Source organism: Natator depressus, chromosome 1 (assembly GCF_965152275.1).
Source record: "Natator depressus isolate rNatDep1 chromosome 1, rNatDep2.hap1, whole genome shotgun sequence".
In the NCBI taxonomy this organism is placed as follows: Eukaryota; Metazoa; Chordata; order Testudines; family Cheloniidae; genus Natator; species Natator depressus.
The window spans coordinates 183,825,615-183,848,956 of NC_134234.1; the positions used below are offsets into that span (position 1 = coordinate 183,825,615).

Sequence of the window (23,342 nt, forward strand, 5' to 3'; positions counted from 1 at the left end):
TAAATTGGGCTGGTCTGTCGGGGTGACGCCAGCTCTCCCAAGAGTAGTTCACGCTTGCAAGGGAGAAACAATAAGTGTCAACTACTGGACATTCCTTTTATCAGGGTAAATATTTTCCCACCTAGGATGTTGGTGTGTGTGCATCATGCTGTTTTAGTAGGGGCTAAGAGCCATGTCTGTCACAGCGCCTCTGCCTGCTGTGAGCCCAGTTGTTGTATACGTTCCCAGAGGCACATTGTCGCAGCACACCTGTGCTTCTCTCAGCTTCAAAGGCTGTGCTGGAGTGCCCTGGTGTTTTGGCTCCCGTGTGTTTCCAGCAATGCTGGTCTGAGCGGGGGGGGGGGCTGGCTGTCTGGCTACAGTAAGATAACTGTAGTTTTTTTAGGTGATTTATGAAAGCAGACTGGGATTGGGCTGGGATGGGGGTGAAGACGGAATGAGAAACAGACAAGATGACCTACCCTTTTACTTTTACCTGGTTCTTCTCTTGCTGAGTATGTGTTTGCAGTTCATTAGCCTGTTTCTGCTGCTAAAATGAATACACCTGGAATATTTTAAACTAGGGGGAATTGCAGGTCTTTGTCTCTTTCCCCTGTTCTCTTCAGCAGTTCCTGTGTGCTTATTTTGTTGGAAGCAGCAGTGCTTTCGTCCTTCAAGCACCTTGTGCTGCATTGCAGCTGAGCGCTCCATAGATCACTTAATCTCTGCACTTTACCTCAGTGTGAGGCTCAGTAGCTCCAAATCAGCTTCTCTGCATAGCCTGCCTCCTGGCTCATGTTCCCTCCCTGGTGTTTCTCTAAAAGGGTTCCTCCCAAAACTGATGTTCCTCCCTCTGGGCTCTGTGCAGACAGTATACATAGGAAATGCTGCAATCTAACAGGTCTGATTCCCACAGCTTCCCTCAGTCTTTTCACAGAAGTGCTCTGAAATGGGGAATGGCCATTTTAACAGCCTCTGAGATGTTGTATTATGTATGAAAAGTGTCAGCTGGGGCAAAATTGTGTCTAATTCCTTCGGCTGAGTAATTGAAGTAGGAATAGTTCAAACTGTGTTTCATCCACATTTCTGTTCCCTTCTAAATCTGTCGTTTTTCCTGACTTGCTTCCTCAGGAGCAAGAAGAAGAGGAGATGGAAGCAGAGGAACAGGAAGAGAATTGTCAGTTTGATCAGGAGAAGATGAAGATCACAGAGGGAGGAAATATGGTGAGCAAAAGGCCTACACAGTCTGATAGGCCTACACATAAGGAACAAAAGGTAGAAGAGTAATGTTGTCTTGTGGTTAATACCTGGGACTGGAAGAAAGGGCATCTGGATTCTATTCCCAGCTCTACCATAGATTCTGTGATATTGGGCAAGTCACTTAACTCCCTGTGCATTGGGGAGGATACTTGCCAAGCTCACAGAGGAACTGAGGCTTAATTTACTGCCTGAAATTCTTGAGTTTTAAAGTACTTTATACAAGCAAAATGTTGTTGAGCTGTTCAGTTTTAAAATGATGATTGTGCATGAACTCATGTAATTCTGTATACATCTGTCCTGTGGTCTGGGTGACATAGTGAGCTTTTACATGATGCATTTTACATCAGGCCACTTAGTTGCCTAAATATGGTCTAATACTCTAATTTTTGGCACCTTTAAAAAAAAAAATGTGGCTGTATTTTCTAGAGGTTTGCCCTGTCTTGTTTCAAATGATGGGGCTTTTGCCACTTCCTTTAGCAAGCTAATTTGCATTCTAATAAACAATTACTGATAGTCAGCCTAAATTTGCCTTTTATCCCTTTCATCATTTTACACTCATTCATACCGTTGGGTCCAGATTAGATCATTCCTTTCCCTTCTTGTTGGTGCTTATGATTATAAGATCTAACACTCATCCTCCTTTTGCTGTCACTTTCATTTTTTAATGTTCCTCTTTCCTGTCATTCTGGACATTTCATACAGCTCTAGTTTTAAGAGACTCACCTGACTCTGGATTTTGTTACAAATGTGAAACTCAGGCTAGGCCCTGTAGGGGAGGAATGGTGTCTAGTGGGGAATGGGTAATTGGTTTTCCGTATCATCTCTATTAAAGATCTTGAAGGAGTAAACAGCATGTTCATGAAACTTGATGTCAAAGAGTACACCTCCTCTGTAGCATCCTCTGCTGGGCAGCGATGGCTCTGCAGCACCCTGCCTCAGTTTCCCCTTCACAGATTCCCAGGAATAATCCATAGAGGCATATGTCCAATAACCACACCTCTTCTTGGTGACTGGGTTATTAGCATAAAATAAACCCAAAGTGAAGTCTATCCTCACCCCTTCATTCCCGGTGGAGAGGTGTGATGGGGAGGTTCCAAACTCATCTTGGGACAAGAAACTCTCTGTCCTCTCCAGCCACTCTCCTCATAGGGGTGGAGGGGAGTGAGCTCCAGGAAGGAGCTGGAAACAATCTTTCTTCTTCTGTCCATGAGACTCCTACTGCTATTTCCCTGTGGATGGGTTGGGTGATTCCCCACACCGAGCACTCTGGGGCAGGTGTGTTGCAAATACTAGAGAAAATAGAAGTATTCAAGGGGGAAAACAAAAGTTAAATAGCTCTTGGGAGGGGAGAATAACCAAAACTGCAGTATTCAATGGGAGGGAGAAACCTGGAGAACAGAAAGGCCTAAAGAGCCATAAAGTGAGAAGCAAATAATACATAAATTTGGAATATAATGTGGTAGCAGAATAGGCCAGTGCAATTATAAATGTTGAGAGAGACACACACACACACAAAAGTGGCACAGATCGAGAAGGCAATAATCCCTCTGTCTCTGATGCAGGTGCATCAGGAATCCTGCAGTCAGTTCTGGTTCCCATAGGCCACGCTCATCCTGACCTGGGGCCAGTTCAGCACCCTGAGGTCTTCCCTAACTTGTCACGTGGCTGCAATTGCCCGGGTGGCTTCCAGTATGCAGAATAACTAGGGCACTCCAACCATTCCCTTTTCTGCCTTCACGCAGCCTGCCCCAAAACATCCCTTGCACAGAGGGGTGCTGTCGAGGTTTCCACAGAGGGTTTCCCATGCCAGGGATACTCATGGGGCAGGGGGCTTTAAAGCCCACTTTTATTGGCTCAGCTTGTGCAACAGAGCAGAATCCAGTCCCTGATTACCAGAAAGGTATCAAGGAATTAGAGTTCAGAGGAAAGCAACAAAAATGTTCACAGATCTGGTGGGCCTTGACCAAGGGAAGATAAAAAGTGCCACTTTGGAGGAGAGAGAATTTTTTACAAGTATTTGAAGGGTACAAACACGGAGGAGGCAGAGGAATTATTTAGGGAGGCACAGGGGAGTATTTCTAGGAGTGATGAGATGAAAAAAGGGAGAAATTTAGTATGAATATCAGAAAAGACATTCTGAGATACCTACTAGGATGTAGAATAATGTCCCAAGGGAAATGGTAGGGGTACCATCGCTTGGAACACTTATAACTACACTGAACAGTGCACTATTTTTCTGTAGGGAGCAATCTTGCTCTGGCAGAGGGATAGACTAGACATTACATAACAGATCTGTTTCACTTCCAGCTTTAATAATTCTATGACAGACTCATGAACCTTTCAAAGGTTCTTGGGCCTACTTATGATTTCACCATTCACACTTGTCACAGGGTTTGATACAAGACCAGGTGAAATTCAGTGGTTTCCACTAACTTCATGTTGAGAATTTAGGTTTGTTGGAAACCAAAACCCAGTTGGGAGGAGGGAGTGGTTAATAACTCTAAGGGTGAAAGGGAGGAAATTGTTCATACAAAATAAAACCTCATTCTGTCCCTCTTCCACTTATTTTCTTGCTTGTCTCCTGCATCAGATACATGATGCTAGTGATGTCTTGTGCAGGCACAGTATGAGGATCCTACCCACAGTGCTGGAAGGACTTTTTATTCTGCCTCTGCTCCGTGCCCTGTGACTGAATGGTTGGATTGTTGCAGGCCAACAGGCACTGAGTAGGAATTCTTGTTTCAGATGCTGATGACCTTCGATGAGGTGGCTTTGCATTTCTGTGAGGCAGAGTGGGGCCTCTTGGATGAAGAGCAGAGGGAAATCTACAAGGAAGTCATGCAGGAAAATTATGAGACTCTGATCTCCCTGGGTACGACTCTCATACATATAAGAAGCTGTGCAGTCTCGGAAGTGTCTATGGTCAGCTTCTGCTCAGTATCCTTCCCTGCCCCCTTAGAATTAGAAGATCAGTCCCTGTGGTGCCCAGAACCAATGCAAGAAGAGACCATCCTCGCCATACCAATTCCCTTTCAAAGGAGGATTCTGAAATACAGCAGTGGAGCTAATTCCCAGAGCTTTCTATTGGGATAGAATAGTTTGTACCTATACCCTCATACTCTCACCATTGTATTACGTACTAAGACTGGCTCTGTCTTTGCAAGAGGGAAAACTCCTGTGGGAAGAGCCCTAGGGCTCATTCTTGAACACAAAACCAGAGTTTCTCTGCAGGCTTAGAAATGGGTAAGTAATTTAATTTTTTACACTGTGTCAGTTGTCTTATTTTCCTGTGTGTAGAGATCCCTGATTCTCCTTCAGAGATTACAACACATCTCCCAACAGTTACTTACTCTTCCAACAGGACTCATGACAATGTTCTCTCTATTTGGATTATACCCTTGCCTCTAGTAAAACAATGTGGGCTAATAAAAATCATGACCATTCTTTGTGACAAGCACTCAAACATTAGCCAGCTGTTAACACATCTTTTCCAATGACCAGGATTTCCAATTCCCAAGCCTGAGATGATAGCCCAGTTGGAAAGAGGGGAAGAGCCATTTCTCCCAGATCTCCAGCACTCTGAGGAAATGGAGATCCTGATGGTCGACTGCACAGGTGAGGCAACGAGTGAAATAAAAAGCTGGGATTCTAATAATAATGTATCTGCTCTCTTTCATCTTGTTAGCTGATATGCGATGGCTGAGTCTGTGTCCTGTTGTCCATGTGCAATAGCAAAAAGAAAATGTCATGATTCTTACCCTGAATCATGGAAACAAACCTGATCATCAGTTTCATTATATAGTCACAATATCAAGTTCTATGCATACACCATTTCTAATGAAAAAAACCAACAGCTTAACTTCTCTATTAGAAGAGAGAATGCGTTGATTCTCCATGGTGGTCATGGATGGCAGCAGGATAGGTATCTCAAAGTGGTAAAGCAAAAAAAAAAAAAAAAAGAAATGAATAAAAAATAAAGGGGGTGGGTGAACAGTTAGCTAGTTTTGGTCTTCTGAGGAAAAAAAGCTGCTGCCCCACTACCACATCCTCTGATCTATAGCAGAATCTTATTTGTTATATCTTTGTGCATGAGTCCTTGAATCTTTAGCCCAGAATTTAACCATTGTTCCCTTCACAGAGTTGATTAGCCTGCATAAGTAAACACTGTTCGCAGAACTATCCATTTCAGATTCTCTTTATGCTCTCTCCATATCCCATTATCTCTTCCCCCTTGGCTGCTTACTCCTTCTCAGGGTCCCTCTGTCTCTTGTCTCTTCCCCCTCACTCCTCTTCTCTCCTCCCAAAGAACCACAGACTTAAGTTACATTTCTCAAACAAGAACCACAGATAGGTGTGAACTGGGTTTGGAGGTGAACGAGGGAGCATTCTTGCCACTTCCTGCAGTGCACCTTAGGAGTCATTTTGTACAGTTCTGCCTTTGTTTTGCTGTCTCTTCATCATTCTTCCTCTTTCTTGTTTCCTCTGCTTTCCCTTGTCTCCTGATCTCCATAGCATAAATCAGATTGCGCCAGAGTGCAATTTATCCCCTTCAACCCTAGAACCCAATTCTAGCTCCTACAACCCTTTCTTGAAAAGGCCTGAGTGATATCTAGACCCCCTCCTCTACAACCCTGATCCATTCCGATCCCTCTCCTACCCATTTCCAGAACCCCAAAAATCCCTGTATTGGCCAGGCTTCTTAATCCACTCTCCTCCATCCTGCACACAGAACCTTAACCCTTGCCAGCTGCCCTACAACCTTCTCACAGGAAGGCCTGGTAGCTAGGCCTCCTTCACCACAAACCTAATCCATTTCCTGTCCCACTCATCCACAGGTCTCAAAAGTTTCATCTGTCCACCCTGCAAGCCTTTGGAGAGAGAGATTCTTCTTCCATTTGCAAATCACCCTAATGATTGGGTTGAACTTTGAAGATTTTCTCTAAGGAAACAGCATAGGAGACTCAGGGTGGGATCCACTAAGAGACTCAGGGGTTGTAATGCTGAGTGTCACAGCGCCTAACTTTTAGGCGCCTAGAAAAAAATACAGGAACAACACTGTGATCTACATAGCCTGAATTAGGCACCTTGGTTCCCTGTACTATGAAGGAAGAGAGCTAGACGCCTAAGAATGCGATCCACAAAAGCTAGCAAGTTAGGTGTGGACTCGCCTAACCTAGCCAAAGGGAAATGCTGACCAGAGGAGTGTGTACTAAGCTCCATCCTTCTCAGAGACACCTAAGTCCAGGCAGCAGGGAGGCACCTATATGTGCTTAGTGATCCACAAACAGGAACCAGCCACCTAGAGTCAATTCGATTAGGCGCCTAAGCTGCTTCTTGAGGGAATGCGTTAGGCTCCTGCCTTGCTCCACACAAAATGGCCAGGGGAGGAGGCGGTGGTGGTGCCCACCTTACAACTTTTAGCTCAGTGATCAGAGCACTCACTGGGGATGTGGGAGACCTAGGTTTAGTTCTCCCTCCTCAGGCAGGCCTGGGGGAGAAAATTTGAACAGGAGTCTCCTACCTCAGGAGAGTGCTCTAACCACTTGGCTATGGGATATTCTGCTGTAGGGCTCTCTCAGTCTCTCTTGTGGAAGCTGTTCCACTGTGGACAAATAATTAAAGTGACTGGAGCAGGGGCCCTAGACCCAGTGTCTCCCACCAACCGGTGGGTGCCCTAATATTGGTCTACAGAGTCATTTCACTCTCTCCGGCCCCAATGACTGGGTCCAAAGTTCAGGAGCCGCTTGTCCAGTTTGCTTCAAACTTGGTAGAAAACTTCTACCTCAATCGCTGATCAAACCTCCTAATTTTGAGGCCAATTTGTCTTTTTTGTGAATTCTTGGGCTGGATGCCAAAATTGAGCTAATGATGGAAACCCAGTTTCTGCTTTCTCTATAGAGATTGCCATCACTCCCTAACAGCACTGAAAACTGATTCCATAACAAATTGCTTCTGGCTTTCACCCCTCCCAAATTCATGCTGTGCAGACTGTGAATTGTGCATTCACACAGGCACAGAGAACAAGTAGTGGGGAGTCAGGCAGCAACAGGACACCACTCATTTATGTGTGGTGGGCATGGAGTGGAAGAAAGGTGCTGATTTTTTTTTTTTTTTTTAAGCAGCTGAAGACAGAGAGCACTTAACATTCAGACCTGTCCCACGCTGCTGCAGTGTGGTGCACATGTGGTCATCTGTCAGTGGGGTTTTTTGGTTTTGGGGGGCTTTTTTGCACTCAGGGAAGGAAGGAAGGGGATAAGGAGTGATACCTCAGATCCAGAAAACAAGGTGATGGTTTTCTAATACAGCGAATGTCTACGAAAAGGGAAGTCATGTCACAGGATGGAGGGATTATGAATTGTCCGTTGTGAGATAAACTAATTTACAAACAGGCTCCCATAGCAGTACCAGGCATAGAATGTATCTGTCAATAAGTAGGCATCATACGCCATCCTTAACGCAGCACGCTGCCCCTGGCATGGAGGATAAGTTCACCAATGGCTACTAGCCAAGATGGTCAGTGATGCAGCTCCATGCTTGTTGTACCAATAAATTAAAAACCAGCAGGATCTTATTAAAGGGAAAAAGGCAAAATACCACATTTATTGTGAATACAGAAAGAATCATAGTAAGCAGTTAGTTACAGCTGTAACATTCCATTCAATCTCATCTTTATTCACTCATTCATTCATACAAACACACACACACACACACACAGGTTCTGCAAGGTTGTTATCATAGTAAGCAGTTAGTTATAGCTATAACATTCCATTCAATCTCATATTTATTCACACACACACACACACACACACACACACACACACACACACACACACACACACACACACACACACACACACACACACACACACACACACACACACAGGTTCTACAAGGTTGTCATCATAGTTACCAGCCTTAGAGTTGCTCATGCCAAGCCACTGGCCAGGTGGCCTGGACATGAGGAGGGAGCAGGGCCTTGTCAGATGCTCATCTGATGCTCCTGGAAGTTGGTTTGCAGAATCAGACCCCAAAGTTCTCACTTTTTAGAGTCTCTTTTTATAGGAATTTCTTCCTAGGCCAGTCTGTGGGAATTGCTTCATCATGCTGTTGCTGAATCAATCAGCAGATAGCACATTCCTGACGGCTCCAAGAAGTTATCTTGTTCTTTGGTTCTCCCATTCTTGAGGCTGTTGGGTGGATTCCAGTCTGCCCTCCGGGGGTCCTCTGGTTATTTCCACTTGACGCCTTCTTCAGCCGATGGACACTGGATTCTTAGGCTGGCACCTCCCTGATCATTCAGTTGTTATCCACACCAAGCATCCGTCCACATACATCCTCTATCTCTATTTTAATCACAATTGTTAATACAACAAAAGGGCGGGGAGTCTCTGGGTGCTGTTTCTGTTGTTAGAGTATTGCTTTGAGTCTCTGTGAATTGCTTTGAGAACAGATTCTGTCTTAGAATGTACTAACACAATTAGCAGCTTGCAAGTTTCACACATAGAGGGAGAGAAACAGTACCAAAACCCAAGAGACCTCTTAATTAGTAATACCCTGGAATTTAAACTATGGGGAATCAAACTCATTTGTGATTTTAATACAGAACTTCTTTAATATGATCCAACATAATCCCCCTTTTGACACTAAGATTTATAATCGTCAGTGTCACTTTCTATGTAGCCTATTCAAGAGAAGGTACTGTGAGGCAATTTGAGTTTGTGATTCCAATTCATGCCACATACACGATCCTAGTGATGTATCTTTACTACAAGGTTCTGGGGCAACAGGCAAGGTGAGGCACACCCACTTTTGAGGAGTCCATTCGGTACAACCTCTAGTGTCCAATAGCTTCCCTCCCTCCCCAGCCCACTGGCTCAAGGTCCAGGGTAGCCAGAAGGATCCCATGTGTAATATGGGGAGTGGGCTAACCTTCAATACCTTTGCCTCCAGGGACTGTTGGTGTGCAATTTTGACAACAATTTCTCCCATTAACAAGTCTGGTTTTACAATACTGGAAACATATTGAATCCATTCATATTGATAAGTGTCAAACAATGATCTCTTTCTTTTTTAACAAATGCATCAAACCTTAATATTTCCCAATATGACCCAGAACATTTTGTGTTCCAAAGTAGCTCGTGCAAGTATCTGCATTTCAGTGCATCCCAGAGCTATGGCTGTGTAGTTTCCTATTTCTAATATCTTTTTTTTTTTTTAATGGATAAGCCATGTGGTAGTATTAAGCCATTACTAAAGATTCCATCGGCCTTTTAGGTTACCCAGACCAATTTGGACCAAGTCTACGTTGGCATGTACTTGTTTTTGTATCAGGCTGTCCTGTAGCTGGGACAGAGAGCTTAATTTATTTTTAAGTTCCTGCAGGTCTTCAGTATCTTTTTTTTTTTTTTTTTTTTTTTTTAAACACACAACAGTGCTAGCAACAAGACAAAACACAAGACAAAACATAGAACACAAAACACAATTTCTATTGTGACAGTAGATTCATGGTATTGGGTTACTTTTCAGCTGGCATCAGCTTTTCCTGATTTTTCTGAAAGACAAAAAGAACATGTTTCTACCCCTTTTGGGGTGGCAGATTATTGCTTAAAATATTTCTTTTACAAATACCCTTGCTGATTGCAGGCAAAACAGAGGAATTGCCCCCACATTTTCCTGTTTTTGTTCTATAGGTGGGCCAGGTTTCAATGGCTTTTATCTTTTAAGGGTTATGGGGAAATTATCCCACTGTTTAGTCATTAAATCCCTGAGTTTTCCTTCTTATACAGCAGACCAAGTTTATAATGTTTTTCCTGCTGTGTTAAGCTTTAAGTTTTATTTACAGGTAATAACTGAGAAGCATCATTACCATACGACCTTAAAGGGTTTTTCCAAAAATCATACACACTATACGTTGTTACAGGGATACTTATTATCATTAAATTTATTAAAATTATCTTGTTATCCCATGCCTTTTATTTAGGCAATTTGTTTGCTGACCAGGTGTGTCCTTTATCTGCAGCTCCTTTGTGCTGCTAGTTCTTTCCTTCCTTTATCATTTAGGTAATTTGCATTTTCACAGAAGCTTCCTGCTTTTGGATTTAAAGCCATCAGCAGCTCAGAGACTCTATCTTAAAAGGGACACAATCAGCTTTCACCAGAGTTTTGATTACTTTTAACTTCTGCTTCCAAAACACACAGCAATCTGAAAAAGAAAACCCAACCTATTGTGGCTCCCTTTGGAGCCCTAATAGCATTTTAATTAAGTAGCATGGTATGTTTGCATTTCTTTTGCCCCTTCTACAATATACCCTGCACATGTTCTGGGGCAAATGCACATTCCTTCCATAGTTTAACTTCTATAACATTATCCAGATCCATTTTTACATAAGGTGTCACTATTCCTTTTTTTTGCTTGCAGAGGTTTCATGTACCTTTATCAAAGTGACAGTCTGATTACTCAGAGCCATTTTAAGACTCAGTGTTTCTCACATTGCTTCTTTTTGTTTTGTGCACCTCACCCCTGCTGTTGCTTCAGAGAGGCACTGTTTTTTTTTTAATTTTTTTTTTTTTCTACAACTCTCATCTGTTATTTTGTTACAAAAACAAACAAACAAACAAAAAGAATCGAGAAAAATTTTTTTTTTATATTCTCCTGATTTTGACTGCCCAGCTGCAGCCACAACTTAAAAACATTTTAAATTTTGTAAAGCATTGAGTTACCTTTTAAGGGTTGAATGCCAAATCCCAAAGCCAAACAGCACTAATTACCTGTGTCTAGCAAAAAGGTCTGTCAGTTTTGCAACTTTGAATTAAAGAGTCAAATGGATTTTTAGTGGCATTATTTAAAACAAAAACAAAACCAACTGGTCCTTAGAACTTTACATATTTACACACACACAGATAGATACATACACATTTTCTTTTCTTTAACATCCCTTCCACGTTGCTCTGTTTTTTTACATCTTACATTCCCTTTATACATTTGAGGCAGTTAAGTTCCAATAGAACCCCCTTATGTTCTTTTAGCAAATTTGACTAAATTGTCCAGTCAAATGATTTTAATCAGTTTCTTTTGCCTGGCTAATTTACAGACATTCCTTTGGAAAAGGGCCCATTTTTCCCTCAGAATGGCTGCAAAGAAACCAAGAATGCTCTTTCTCTAACACTTTTTTTTCCTTTTTAACATTTTCACAAAGTTTAGCTGCTTAATTCCCTCCAGCCTCTGCAGAGTTAACTTTTTCACTCTTTTTGTATTCCTGGAGTGCCTCTTTCACTATTTTCAGCTGGCTTTGGGTATTTGTAGCCAGCACCTTCCAATTGTCTGCTCCCTTTTCCGTTTGTGCCTTTTCCTCTTTACATGAAGACAAGCGGAGGGAAGAATCCTTACATGCCTCCCACAACAACCAAATTGCTGCTGCATCTCTTTTGGCAGCACTAGAAGGTTTGTATATGAGGATATACTGAGCCAATCTATCCTCTAGGTCCGAAATAGTGCAGAGATCAGCTAGGGCTTGTTTAGTCCAAGGACTGTGCCCAAATTTTTGAAGGTTTTGTTTAAAAGGTGTAATTTCTTTAACAAAAGGTGAGGTTGGAGTTCCTTCTGACTCCATTCCTCCCTCTGGTACTGGCTTACCCTGTTTTCTTTTAAACATCTTAACATGGATATTTCAATCTCTTTGTCACTGCTGGTATTACTTAGCAAGTGACACAGCCTAGATTCTGAAATCATAGCTTAATCTATGCGTTTTTCCCCTGCTACCTTCCCGGAGGCCAGCAGGTCCCCTGCTACCTTCCCGGAGGCCAGCAAGTCTGGTTAACCTATTTCTCCCTGCTACCTTCTCGGAGGCCAGCCGGTCCGGTTAACCTGTTCTTCCCTGCTACCTTCTCGGAGGCCAGCAGGTCCCCTGCTACCTTCTCGGAGGCCAGCAGGTCTGGTTTAATCTGTTTTCCCTGCTACCTTCTCGGAGGCCAGCAGGTCTAGTTTAATCTGTTCTTCCCTGCTACCTTCTCGGAGGCCAGCAGGTCCCCTGCTACCTTCTCGGAGGCCAGCAGGTCTGGTTTAATCTGTTTTTCCTGCTACCTTCTCGGAGGCCAGCAGGTCCCCTGCTACCTTCTCGGAGGCCAGCAGGTCTGGTTTAATCTGTTTTTCCTGCTACCTTCTCGGAGGCCAGCAGGTCCCCTGCTACCTTCTCGGAGGCCAGCAGGTCTGGTTAACCTAATAGAAATGCCTAGCTCACTAGAGCTGGCGGTGTGCACACCAATATTTACAATAACTGAGGTTTTTTACCAATATTCCCCCTTTCGCAATTCTCCACCAAAATGTTGTACCAATAAATTAAAAACCAGCAGGATCTTATTAAAGGGAAAAAGGCAAAATACCACATTTATTGTGAATACAGAAAGAATCATAGTAAGCAGTTAGTTACAGCTGTAACATTCCATTCAATCTCATCTTTATTCACTCATTCATTCATACAAACACACACACACACACACAGGTTCTGCAAGGTTGTTATCATAGTAAGCAGTTAGTTATAGCTATAACATTCCATTCAATCTCATATTTATTCACACATTCACACACACACACACACAGAGGTTCTACAAGGTTGTCATCATAGTTACCAGCCTTAGAGTTGCTCATGCCAAGCCACTGGCCAGGTGGCCTGGACATGAGGAGGGAGCAGGGCCTTGTCAGATGCTCATCTGATGCTCCTGGAAGTTGGTTTGCAGAATCAGACCCCAAAGTTCTCACTTTTTAGAGTCTCTTTTTATAGGAATTTCTTCCTAGGCCAGTCTGTGGGAATTGCTTCATCATGCTGTTGCTGAATCAATCAGCAGATAGCACATTCCTGACGGCTCCAAGAAGTTATCTTGTTCTTTGGTTCTCCCATTCTTGAGGCTGTTGGGTGGATTCCAGTCTGCCCTCCGGGGGTCCTCTGGTTATTTCCACTTGACGCCTTCTTCAGCCGATGGACACTGGATTCTTAGGCTGGCACCTCCCTGATCATTCAGTTGTTATCCACACCAAGCATCCGTCCACATACATCCTCTATCTCTATTTTAATCACAATTGTTAATACAACAAAAGGGCGGGGAGTCTCTGGGTGCTGTTTCTGTTGTTAGAGTATTGCTTTGAGTCTCTGTGAATTGCTTTGAGAACAGATTCTGTCTTAGAATGTACTAACACAATTAGCAGCTTGCAAGTTTCACACATAGAGGGAGAGAAACAGTACCAAAACCCAAGAGACCTCTTAATTAGTAATACCCTGGAATTTAAACTATGGGGAATCAAACTCATTTGTGATTTTAATACAGAACTTCTTTAATATGATCCAACATGCTCTGGGTGTCCCTAAGCCTCTCACTGCCAGATGCTAGGACTGGATGACGGGATGGATCCTGTGATAATTACCCTCCTCTTCTTCATTCCTTCTGAAGCACCTGGCATTGGCTACTGTCAGAAGACCGGATACTGGGCTAGATAGGCCATTGGTCTGACCCAGTATGGCTGTTCGTAAGACAATTTCCAGACTCTGCTCCCAACCTGGGTCTGGGCTTTGTCACCTAACTCAAATCTATGACAAGCCTCAGCCTAAACTTCATTGCTGAGCTACGCGGTCCTTAGGGTTTCCATCCAGGACCATCTCCTTTCTAGTTCTCTTTCTCTAAAGAACTATTCCAATCTACTGTTCACATTAATAACCTAGGCAGAGTCAATGAGTTTACCTGCTACAGTGATTCAGTAGAATTTCAGCACTTGAGTGCAGAGTTCTAATACCCACTAATAGGGTGAGCCAAGAGGAGAGAGCCCTGCCACCCCTGCTAATAACACTGTGCAGGGGCAGTTTATGGGAATGCATATGAAAGGGAGCACACACCTCCTGTCCAGCTGTCATTCAGTGCTGCATGGTACTCAGAAGTTATCCGTCATGGCTTTCCTCCAATTCTATCTGATTTTTAGCAAAAAAACCCTCCTCTTTTACTTGTGTGATTATTCAGATAGCGGGGGAGGGAGGGGGGGGCGAAGAGGGAGATTTTAATGGGAGCAACTGCCACTCCAAGTCTTTCCCCAAAAAGGGAGAAAAATATTCTGGTCTCAGCCTTGGGATGATAGTGCTGGGGAGCCCAAATGACACACAAATAATGCAAGGCAACTTCCTTTTGTGTCGTCCAAATGTCCAGAAACAATCAAAACCAGGAACAGTTTCACTGGGATTGCAGTCTCTGTCAGTGGCATAGACCTCAGTTCAGGGCATGCGATTTATTCCCCAGTTACTACTCTTCCCCAGACTGGCTTAGGGTGTGGGGGAAACTACAAATCTGCTAGTCTTCCTTCCTAGGACTCCTTCTCCCCCCAGAGTTCTCTGCTTCTGTCTTACTGGTTTTGCCTCACTCAGACACAGCTGTCAGTTCCTCCTCTAAGCAGCTGAATGAATTCCAATTCTGGGAGCTCAGGTAACCTCCTTTCTGCCCAGTAAAGGGGCTTAATCTCTCTTCCTGATTCCCTCAGGGACAGGTACATACACTTTGTCACAGGGATATGGAAGCTGATCTGATCCCTTGTCCCTTCTGAGGGCCAGGGTATTCATCTCTGGATATCTTTAATGTATTCATAGTTCTCTGGATTTGTGAAGAAATCTTTTTGCAGTTTCCTCTTTCCAATGTTCCCTTTCTCTCAAGCATGGGGATTTAATCATCTCTGGATTCTCCTTTTATTGCAGGAAACTATGGGATTGTGCAGGAAGGTCCTGATGAAGACATAGAGCAGCCTAGAACATTATCAGGCAGCAGATCCAAAGGGAATATTTCCCAGAGTCCTGAGGAGAGAGACACCTCTAATGGTCAGCACATCTGTGGAGAAGACAGGCTGACCACCTGCACTGACTGTGGGAAGAGCTTCAGTCGGAGCTCATACCTCGCTGCACATAAGAGAATCCACACAGGGGAGAGATCCTTCCAATGCGCTGAGTGTGGGAAAAGATTCACCGACAGATCAACCTGCAACCAGCACCAGAGAACCCGCACCAGGGAGCCGCCCTACAGCTGCAAAGTGTGCGGGAAAAGCTTCGGCTTCAGATCGGCACCCAGCAAACACTTGAGAACCCATACAGGGGACAGGCCGTGCAAATGCACGGAGTGTGGGAAGAGCTTCAGAGACAGCTCTGCCGTCGTCGAGCACCAGAGGATGCACAGTGGGGAGCAGCCCTACGCGTGCAGAGAGTGCGGGAAACGCTTCCAGCGGAGGTCGCATGTCACTAAACACCAGAGAATCCACACAGGAGAAAAATCCTATATATGGGAAGAGTGCGGGAAAGGGTTCACGGAGAGTTCATATCTTACTAACCATCAGAGAATCCACACAAGGGAGAGACCCTTCACATTGCAGGGTATGCGAGAAGCGCTTCAATCAGAGCTCCACTCTCTTCAAACTTCAGAGGACCCACACGGGGGAGAGACCCTACACATGCACCAAATGTGGGAAGGGCTTCCTTGGGAGCTCAGCCCTTACTCAGCATCTGAGAATCCACACGGGAGAGAGACTCTATGCCTGCAGGCTTTCCAAGAAGAGCTTCAGTCGGAGTTCACATCGCATTGCACATCAGAGGATCCACACGGGGGAAGAGACCCTTCCCATGCGCTGAGTGTGGGAAAAGGTTTGCAGAGACTTCCACGTTCGTGCAGCACCAGAGAACCCACACTGGGGAGCGGCCCTACAGTTGCAAAGAGTGCGGGAAGAGCTTCAGGTTCAGCTCCACACTCACCAAACACCGGAGAACTCACACAGGAGACAGGCTGTGCAAATGCACCCAGGGCGGGAAGAGCTTGAGAGATGCCTCCTTCCCCATGGAACACCAGAGAATCCACAGCAGGGAGTGGCCCTATGGGCCTGGGAAACACTTCCTGCAGAGTTTGCACATCACTAAACACCAGAGAATCCACACGGGAGGTAATCCCTATAAACATGAAGAGGGTGGGAAAGGGTTCACAATAAGCTCATACCTCACTGACCACCACAGAACCCACACCAGGGAGTTGCTCTTCACATGTGCTGACTGTGGGAAGAGGTTCACCAGCAGATCAATGTTCATGCAGCACCAGAGAACCCACACTGGGGATATACCCTGCAGGTGCAACGAGTGTAGGAAAGAGTTCGCTGACAGATCACACTTTACTAATCACCAGAGAATCCACACAGGAGAGAGACCCTACCTGTGTGCCGACTGCAGCAAGAGCTTCAATCACAGCTCCACTCTCCTGAAACATCGCAGAATTCACACAGGGAAGAGACCCTTCATATGCACAGAGTGTAGGAAGGGCTTCAGCCAGAGCTCAACAATTATTCAGCATTGCAGAATGCACACAGGAGAGAGACCCTTCACTTGCAGAGTGTGCAAGAAAAGCTTCAGTCGGAGCTCGAACCTTGCTGCATATCAGAAAATCCACACTGGGGAGAGACCCTTCCAATGAGCTGAGTGTGGGATAGGCTTCAGAGGGAGCTCAACACTTACTCAGCATCTGAGAATGCACACGGGAGAGAGACCCTACGCCTGCAGAGTGTGCAAGAAGAGCTTCAGTCGGCGCTTACACCTCGCTGCACATCAGAGAATCCATACGGGGGAGAGACCCTTCACATGCACTGAGTGTGGAAAAAGGTTCACCAACAGATCAATATTCAGTCAGCACCAGAGAATCCATAGTGGAGAGAGGCCCTACCACTGTGAAGAGTGTGGGAAAAGCTTCAGATTCAGCTCAACACTCACCAAACACCTGAGAACCCACATAAGGGACAGGACGTACAAACACACTGTGGGTGGGACAAGTTTTATCCTTAAACAATGAACACTCCCCTCCCCACCCAGTTCTGCTTCATTCAGTAGGAAGACCAATGGTGAGAACCTCTGGGGTTATGAAACCTTACAGTGCCTAAACATTTTTTTTTTGAGTTCTTTGTAGTGAGCCTGTACTAAAAATGAAACTTCTTTGGTTTCAGGTCAGACAATTTTATTTTTAATTTGGAGTAAACCATCCAAACATATGCTAAGGGGTAAGGCACAGGTCTCAGAATATTGAAAATATTCCAACTTTTCTTAAAAATGCATTTTTGTCTGGGGGATGGTGTGTGATCCATGAGGAAAGATGTGTTGGCATCTGGCTTGCAGATAGGCTTCCTCCAAATCCAAAATAACTGAGACTGGTCTCAAAGCTTGGGCCAGATCATAACCTATGCATGGGAAAATGTGAAAATAAAAAACTTCCTGGCAGGAGGGCAGCAAAGGTTCAGGCTACAAATTCCCAAGCACATGCTGCAACTTAGGGTATGTCTACACTACCTGCCAGATCAGTGGGCAGCGATCAATCCAGCGGGGGTCGATTTCTTGTGCCTAGTCTAGACACAATAAATTGACCCCCGAGCACTCTCCCGTCGACTCCTGTACTCCACCGCCGCGAAAGGCGCAGGCGGAGTCAACAGGGGAGCGTCAGCAGTCGACTCACCGTAGTGAAGACACCACGGTGAGTAGGTCTAAGTAGGTCTATGTTATTCACATAGCTGAAGTTGTATAACTTAGATCTATTCTCCCCCCACTCCTAGTGTAGACCAGGGCTAAGTGACTTTATGAGGTAAAGCTGTGTGTGCTGAAAGGCTGAGGTATTTTAAATTAATCTTGTCAGGTTTACTAAAATGGTTGTAGCCGACCTTTTATTCATTCTTTCAGAGCAAGGAAAGGGAGAGGGTCAGAAGAGCTAAAAACTGAGTAAAGATAGCTGGCACCTGTGGTTCCTCTTTCACAAGCTGAAGAAGCTGCTCAGATCGTGAGGAAGAAAGACCATAATCTCAAGCAATGGGTGTTTATTAAACTTTTTTCTTTCTGCATAACTACTTGCTGTGACCAGTATCTTCTTAGTTTACAGTAACATGGTTTTCCATAATGACAGGTTTCAGAGTAGCAGCCGTGTTAGTCTGTATCCGCAAAAAGAAAAGGAGTACTTGTGGCACCTTATAGATTAACAAATTTATTTGAGCATAAGCTTTCGTGAGCTACAGCTCACTTCATCGGATTCACCGATCAAGTGAGCTGTAGCTCACGAAAGCTTATGCTCAAATAAATTTGTTAGTCTTTAAGGTGCCACAAGTACTCCTTTTTCTTTTTATGGTTTTCCATATTTCCTATGTGGTTTGCCTTTAAACATTATAAATAGCATTAGTACTCACCATAACTCAGTGTATGACATCTGGGAGAAACAGGAAAGGATATGCTTTTGCGATATCTGTGGGGAGAAACAGGAAAGGATATGCTTTTGCGATATCTGTGAAGAGAAACAGAGGTTAACTCTGCTAACAGCAGTCCAGAAAGGCCATCACTCTAAGGGTATGTCTACACTATGAAATTAGGTCGAATTTATAGAAGTCGGTTTTTTAGAAATCGTTTTTATATAGTCGATTGTGTGTGTCCCCATACAAAATGCTCTAAGTGCATTAACTCGGCGGAGTGCTTCCATAGTACTGAGGCTAGCATCGACTTCCGGAGTGTTGGGGAAGGGTAGCTATCCCACAGTTCCCACAGTCTCCGCTGCCCATTGGAATTCTGGGTTGAGATCCCAATGCCTGGTGGGGCAAAAAACATTGTCGCGGGTGGTTCTGGGTACATGTTGTCAGGCCCTCCCTCCCTCCCTCCCTCCGTGAAAGCAACGGCAGACAATCGTTTCGCGCCTTTTTTCCTGGGTTACCCGTGCAGACGCCATACCACGGCAAGCATGGAGCCCGCTCAGCTCACTATCACCATATGTCTCCTGGGTGCTAGCAGACGCGGTACTGCATTGCTACACAGCAGCAGCAACCCATTGCCTTGTGGCAGCAAATGGTGCAATAGGCCTGAAAACCATTGTCATCGTGTCCGAGGTGCTCCTGGCCGCCTCGGTAAGGTCGGTCAGGAACGCCTGGGCAGACATGGGTGCAGGGACTAAATTAGGAGTGACTTGACCAGGTCATTCTCTTTAGTCCTGCAGGCAGTCCTATTGTACCATCTTATGGTGAGCAGCCAGGAGATGAGGATGGCTAGCAGTCCTACTGCACCATCTTCTGCCAAGCAGCCAGGAGATGTGGGTGGCTTGCAGTCCTACTGCACCATCTGCTGCCAGCCAAAGATGTAAAAGATAGATGAAGTGGATCAAAACAAGAAATAGACCAGATTTGTTTTGTATTCATTCGCTCCCCCCTCCCTCCCTCCGTGAAATCAACAACCGACAATCATTTTGGTGAGGTCTGTCAGGGCACCTTGAAAACTTTAATGGAGATTCAGTCCTGCCTGAAATACCAGAGGGAGGGATAGCTTAGTGGGTTAAGCATTGGCTTGCTAAACCCTGGGTTTTGAGTCCAATCCTTGACGGGGCCATTCTGTGTGACAGTTGTTTTTGTTTCTCCTTGATGTAAAGCCACCCCTTTGTTGATTTTAATTCCCTGTAAGCCAACCCTGTAAGCCATGTCGTCAGTCGCCCCTCCCTCCGTCAGAGCAATGGCAGACAATCGTTCCACACCTTTTTTCTGTGCAGACGCCATACCATGGCAAGCATGGAGCCCGCTCAGATCACTTTAGCAATTAGGAGCACTGTCAAGGTTCCTCCCCCACTCTGAACTCCAGGGTACAGATGTGGGGACCTGCATGAAAAACCTCCTAAGCTTATCTTTACCAGCTTAGGTCAAAACTTCCCCAAGGTACAAAATATTCCACCCTTTGTCCTTGGACTGGCCGCTACCACCACCAAACAAATACTGGTTACTGGGGAAGAGCTGTTTGGACACGTCTTTCCCCCCAAAATACTTCCCAAAAACCTTGCACCCTACTTCCTGGACAAGGTTTGGTAAAAAGCCTCACCAATTTGCCTAGGTGACTACAGACCCAGACCCTTGGATCTTAAGAACAATGAACAATCCTCCCAACACTTGCACCCTCCCTTTCCTGGGAAATGTTGGATAAAAAGCCTCACCAATTTGCATAGGTGACCACAGACCCAAACCCCTGGATCTGAGAACAATGAAAAAGCATTCAGTTTTCTTACAAGAAGACTTTTAATAAAAATAGAATTAGAAATAAGAAATCCCCCCTATAAAATCAGGATGGTAAATACCTTACAGGGTAATTAGATTCAAAACATAGAGAACCCCTCTAGGCAAAAACCTTAAGTTACAAAAAAGATACACAGACAGAAATAGTTATTCTATTCAGCACAATTCTTTTCTCAGCCATTTAAAGAAATCATAATCTAACACATACCTAGCTAGATTACTTACTAAAAGTTCTAAGGCTTCATTCCTGGTCTATCCCCGGCAAAGACAAAATGTAGACAGACACACAAACCCTTTGTTTCTCTCCCTCCTACCAGCTTTTGAAAGTATCTTGTCTCCTCATTGGTCATTTTGGTCAGGTGCCAGCGAGGTTACCTTTAGCTTCTTAACCCTTTACAGGTGAGAGGAGATTTCCTCTGGCCAGGAGGGATTTTAAAGGGGTTTACCCTTCCCTTTCTATTTATGACAAGCACATTATCCAGCATTCTATTTAAACACCACGCACATTATCCAGCAGTATATGCAACACCAGAACCTGGCAAAGCGAAACCAGGCGAGTAGGGGACGTCAGCGCGGTGACAAGAGTGATGAGGACACGGACACAGACTTCTCTCAAAGCACGGGCCCTGGCAATGCGGGCATCATGGTGCTAATGGGGAAGGTTCATGCCGTGGAACGCCGATTCTGGGCCCGGGAAACAACCACAGACTGGTGGGACCGCATAGTGTTGCAGGTCTGGGACAATTCCCAATGGCTGCGAAACTTTCGCATGCGTAAGGGCACTTTCATGGAACTTTGTGACTTGCTTTCCCCTGCCCTGAAGCGCATGAATACCAAGATGAGAGCAGCCCTCACAGTTGAGAAGCGAGTGGCAATAGCCCTGTGGAAGCTTGCAACGCCAGACAGCTACCGGTCAGCTGGGAATCAATTTGGAGTGGGCAAATCTACTGTGGGGGCTGCTGTGATGCAAGTAGCCCACGCAATCAAAGATCTGCTGATATCAAGGGTAGTTACCCTGGGAAATGTGCAGGTCATAGTGGATGGCTTTGCTGCAATGGGATTCCCTAACTGTGGTGGGGCCATAGACAGAACCCATATCCCTATCTTGGCACCGGAGCACCAAGCCAGCGAGTACATAAACCACAAGGGGTACTTTTCTATAGTGCTGCAAGCACTTGTGGATCACAAGGGACGTTTCACCAACATCAGTGTGGGATGGCTGGGAAAGGTACATGATGCTTGCATCTTCAGGAACTCTGGTCTGTTTCAAAAGCTGCAGGAAGGGACTTTATTCCCAGACCAGAAAATAACCGTTGGGGATGTTGAAATGCCTATAGTTATCCTTGGGGACCCAGCCTACCCCTTAATGCCATGGCTCATGAAGCCATACACAGGCAGCCTGGACAGTAGTCAGGAGCTGTTCAACTACAGGCTGAGCAAGTGCAGAATGGTGGTAGAATGTGCATTTGGACATTTAAAAGTGTGCTGGCGCAGTTTACTGACTCGGTTAGAGCTCAGCAAAACCAATATTCCCACGGTTATTGCTGCTTGCTGTGCGCTCCACAATCTCTGTGAGAGTAAGGGGGAGATGTTTAAGGCGGGGTGGGAGATTGAGGCAAATCGCTGGGCCGCTGGTTACACGCAGCCAGACACCAGGGCGGTTAGAAGAGCACAGGAGGGTGCGGTGCGCATCAGAGAAGCTTTGAAAACCAGTTTCATGACTGGCCAGGCTACAGTGTGAAAGTTCTGTTTGTTTCTCCTTGATGAAACCCCCCGCCCCTTGGTTCATTCTACTTCCCTGTAAGCTAAGGAGGGAAGGACAAGGCCACGCAGCACTTTAAAAGTTTAAAACTTTAAAACTTATTGAATGCCAGCCTTCTGTTGCTTGGGCAATCCTCTGGGGTGGAGTGGCTAGAGGCCCCCCCACCGCGTTCTTGGGCATCTGGGTGAGGAGGCTATGCAACTTGGGGAGGAGTGTGGTTGGTTACACAGGGGCTGTAGCAGCGGTCTGTGCTCCAGCTGCCTTTCCTGCAGCTCAACCATATGCTGGAGCATATTAGTTTGATCCTCCAGCAGCCTCAGCATTGAATGCTGCCTCCTCTCACCATGCTGCCGCCACCTTTCAGTTTCAGCCCTCTCTTCAGCCCGCCACCTCTCCTCGTGTTCATTTTGTGCTTTCCTGCACTCTGACATTGTCTGCCTCCATGCATTCGTCTGTGCTCTGTCAGTGTGGGAGGACAGCATGAGGTCAGAGAATATTTCATCACGAGTGCGTTTTTTTTTTTTTTTGCCTTCTAATCTTCACTAGCCTCTGGGAAGGAGAAGATCCTGTGATCCTTGAAACACATGCAGCTGGTGGAGAAAAAAAAAAGACAGTGGTATTTAAAAAGACACATTTTATAGAACAATGGGTACACTCTTTCACGGTAAACCTTGCTGTTAACATTACATACATAGCACATGTGCTTTCGTTCCCAGGTCGCATTTTGCCTCCCCCCACCACGTGGCTAGCCCCTTCCCCTCCTCCCCGTGGCTAACAGCAGGGAACATTTCTGTTCAGCCACAGGCAAACAGCCCAGCAGAAACGGGCACCTCTGAATGTCCCCTTAAGAAAAGCACCCTATTTCAACCAGGTGACCATGAATGATATCACTCTCCTGAGGATAACACAGAGAAATAAAGAATAGATGTTGTTTGAACGCCAGCAAACATACACTGCAATGCTTTGTTCTACAATGATTCCCCAGTACGTGCTACTGGCCTGGAGTGGTAAAGTGTCCTACCATGGAGGACGCAATAAGGCTGCCCTCCCCAGAAACCTTTTGCAAAGGCTTTGGGAGTACATCCAGGAGAGCCACGAATGCCAGGGCAAATTAATCCTTTCACATGCTTGCTTTTAAACCATGTATACTATTTTAAAAGGTACACTCACCGGAGGTCCCTTCTCCGCCTGGCGGGTCCGGGAGGCAGCCTTGGGTGGGTTTGGGGGGTACTGGCTCCAGGTCCAGGGTGAGAAACAATTCCTGGCTGTCGGGAA

General features: G+C 45.3%; 1 pseudogene; it reads left to right on the forward strand.

Moving 5' to 3' along the window:
- The first annotated feature begins 861 nt into the window (after positions 1 to 861).
- Positions 862 to 18,169, forward strand: LOC141999000 (uncharacterized; annotated as a pseudogene).
- Positions 18,170 to 23,342: the final 5,173 nt, after the last annotated feature.